This window comes from Rattus rattus, chromosome 3, assembly GCF_011064425.1.
Source record: "Rattus rattus isolate New Zealand chromosome 3, Rrattus_CSIRO_v1, whole genome shotgun sequence".
Taxonomy (NCBI): domain Eukaryota; kingdom Metazoa; phylum Chordata; class Mammalia; order Rodentia; family Muridae; genus Rattus; species Rattus rattus.
This window is the reverse complement of record NC_046156.1, coordinates 125,324,692-125,328,432: the sequence shown is the minus strand read 5'-3', so window position 1 is coordinate 125,328,432 and position 3,741 is coordinate 125,324,692.

Genomic DNA, 3,741 nt, shown 5'->3' with positions numbered 1-3,741 from the left:
CCACACCCACAGTGACACACCTGCTCCAATAAAGCTACACCCCACTCCTAACAGGGCTACTACTTAATAGTGCTACTCCCCATGGAGTATATATAACCATTATAGCTATCATGAAGACTATCTCAACTAGATGCTCTTTGACTGAAATCTGCAAGCCAAAATAGATAAGTCCTCCTCTGTTTCTCCTCCTTCTGGCCTAGAATTTGCCATGGGGATCAGGTTGGTCTCAAGCCTGCTGCAGTACCCCTACCCCTGCTCCAGAGGGCTGGATTTAAGTGTGTGCTATTTTGTTCAACTGAAACCCCCCTTTTTACGAGCGTGTCAACCGTGGTGTTGTGTTGTTAGTAACAGGAATATGTTAAATATGGCTCTCCAAGAAATTATCAGTAAAACTAGGGAAAAGGAGAGGAAGCAGGAAAAAAGGGAGGAATCAGAGAAGAAGGGTGTGGGGGCGGTAAAGTCCTTTTTATGTGTGTGCCACTGTGTGCAGGTGTGAGATTAACTTTGGGCGTAGCTCCTCAGGGGCCAAGCATCTTGGTTTTGACACAGGGTTCCATATGTATCTGAAACTTGCTGTGTGGGCTAGCCTAGCTGGGCAGGGGCCCTAGTGATCACCTCTCCCTCCCTCCCTCCCTCCCAGTACTGGGATTACAAGTGAGTAGTACCATGCCCATCTTTTTTATATGAGTTCTAAGGTTTGAACTCTGGTCCTAAGGCCTCTCTCCTGGGCCCTGCAAAAATCACTTTGAAGAAAGAAGATGATAATGGGTGGGAACTTGGCTCAGTGGTAGGGCGCTTCTGTAAAGCACAAGGCCCTAGGTTGGTCTCAGCTCCAAAAAAAAAGAAAAGAAAGAAAGAAAGAAAGAAAGAAAGAAAGAAAGAAAGAAAGAAAGAAAGGGTGATTTTTTTCTCAGTGAAATTTTCACTCCTTTGTTTTAACATTCACAAGATGTAGACATTCAGAAGGTTTAAGTCAGTCAGTAAAATCCAAGTGTCATCTCCCACAGTGGGAATTTATGAACCAATTTAATCTCCTAAATAAATCTGCTTCCCTTTCCTATGACCACACCTAGTAGGCTCTGATGGTAATGGGGCTTCCCAAAGCTCTAGTGTGCGGGGAGATTCCGCGTTAATGACACGTAACTTCTCTGACTCTGTGGTGAGTCTTGTGTAGTCGTGATGCTTCTTTTGAGCTTGGTTTATGTGAACCTGGTCACAGACCAGATCCAATCTTGTTTGGTGACAGGAGCTAGGTGTCAGCACCCCACTGGTGGGCAACAGAGCCAGGTCCCCACAAACTCATAGAATGTTGGTTTGTCAACCCTCGAGCCTGTCTCTCAGGACCTTCCCTCAAATCAATGCGTCTAATGCGCAGAGGGAAACGTGGAATTCTAGATGTAGTCTGGAAGATCTTAAAGAATTTAGAGGAAGGGACCAGAAAGCAGAGAAACTCACCAGATCCACGGCTAATCAAAAGCGGGTGGCCCCGTGGGACATGCCCGTGGTTCCAGCTACTCAGAGGGCAGAGGCTGGGGTTTGCTGAGGCCAGAAAGAAGTTGTGGCAGCAACTGGGATAACACATAGGTAACAGAGGTGGAGGAGAAAGACGAGAAGGAGGAGAAGGAAGAGAGAAAGAGAAGAAAAGAAGAGAGAAAGAAAGATGAAAGGGAGGAGAGAGAGAGAGAGAGAGAGAGAGAGAGAGAGAGAGAGCCAATGTATTACAGTCAATGTTTAAATTTGTGTGTGCTTACACATGTGTGCATGTATGAGGACAACCTCAGGAGCCCCCCACCTTGAATTTCTGAGGCAGATTTCTTAGTGGCTTTGTACTCCCCCAAGTAGTCAGTGAGCCTCAAGGACTGTCCTCGCCTCCCCAGAGCTGGGGTGGCCAGCCCAGGTCAGCATAACCTACTACTTATTTTAACCTGGAGTCTGGAGGTAGGACGCAAGTCCTCATGCTTCCAAGGCAAGTACTTCACTGACTGAGCCAACTTGGTGCCCCTTTTAAATATTTTGAGACAAAGTCTCACTATGTTGCCTGGGTAGCCCACAAACTCCTGAACTCAACTGTTAGAGACCTCAGCTTCCTGAGTAGCAGAGAGCACAGGTGTGCACTACCACACCCAGTGTTTAAAAGTAGAATTTAAAACTGGATGAAAAAAAACTATTGGGTTTTCAAAGCAACATTTCTCAAAATGAGGTTTTCCAAGGACCCCCATCAAAATCCTCAGACGCCAGAAGTTCCAGATTAGAACCTCCAGAGTCAGGATGCAGGAATCTGCACATTCTGTTAGCTTCAGAGGCTCAGCACCAAGGGAAGGAACCTGTAATAAAGAATATAATAAAATACGCACTGAGGAAAAAGCAGAGAAAGTTCTCCACCTGAAGTCTGACCAAGGAAGCTGCAGCACAGTGACCACTCTCAGACAGGCACCACCCTGGGTGGGGCGGGACAGAAGTACAGAAACACTCACCTCTGAGAGTGGGTAGGCTCTACAGCCCGTGCTTCTGCTCAAGTCGAGTCCTCCTGTAGCATCTGCTGCACTTGTTCACGGACACTGGACAGTTGGCAGGGCCCGGAATCGTCATGCGTCCCCCGCCTCTGGAATGGATTCTCCCACCATCTCCCAGTGAGTCAAGCCGCTTCTAACCTTTTTCTTGGAATGACTAGGAATGTTCTAGACACAAGAATATTTTTGCAAATATTATTAAACTTCTCGTTTTCCTAAACAAGTTCATGAAAGAAACAAAGAACAAGCCAGGTGAGTGGGCACGTCTCTTTAATCAGTGGATCTTTGAGTTGGAAACTGGCTAATACCTACAGGTGAGTTCCAGGATAGCCAGGGCTGCTACCAGAGACCCAGCGTCTCAAAACATCAAACACAAACAAAACACAAGCTTAGATCAAATGGTTGAACTACATACTTATGTACGTAAATTGATTGCAAAGTGGAAAACTTTTGGGCTGTAGATGATTACAGGTGGCTAACCTACGTATGGCAACATCCGGGTTTGATTCCCAGCACAGACAGGGAGGGCACAGGAAGAGGAGGAGGAAGGAAAGGATAGATAGCTTCATCTGCATGTTTTTCTCGTACGTGGACAAAGTGGGAATTGCCATCTTAGTGGTATTTGGTAAAGTGAGCGTGAATGGAAAAATCAAAGCAAACTTGGAGGATGGACAGACATGGGTGGTAAGAAATGGCTTCCTGCACACACACTGACTCCTGAGTCCCGCAGTATCTCGAAAAAGAGTCTCAACTCTCTATGTCCAATCTGAGGTATAGGGACAGGAGATCCGTGCTTGGCCACCTCAGGTTTATTCAGAGACCCTGCTCAAAAGATTGGGAAGTGATGAGCGGAACACTGATGTCTCTTCTGACTCCTGTGTCTGTGCCTACATAACACACACACACACACACACATGTAATTTTAGAAAATAAGATGGTAAAATCTGATGGAGGTATCACACGCGAAAAGTTTTCCATAGCTTCTTTGTCCAGTGGTCCTCTTTTAGGACTCATCCTAACAAGCGTGCAGTGTGGCTTAGAAACACGTGGTGTTTCCCAGGCACATCCCTCCTGACTGCTCACTCCACTCGATGAAACCAGCCTGGCACAGTCCTCGTGCCAAGTAAAAGAATGGGAATTAGAAAGATCAGAAGGGACCTGAACCCTGAGGCTGGCCAGCAACGGGGCTTAGTCTGACCCAGAAAGCCTGGCCAAAGGGTTCAGTCAGCCA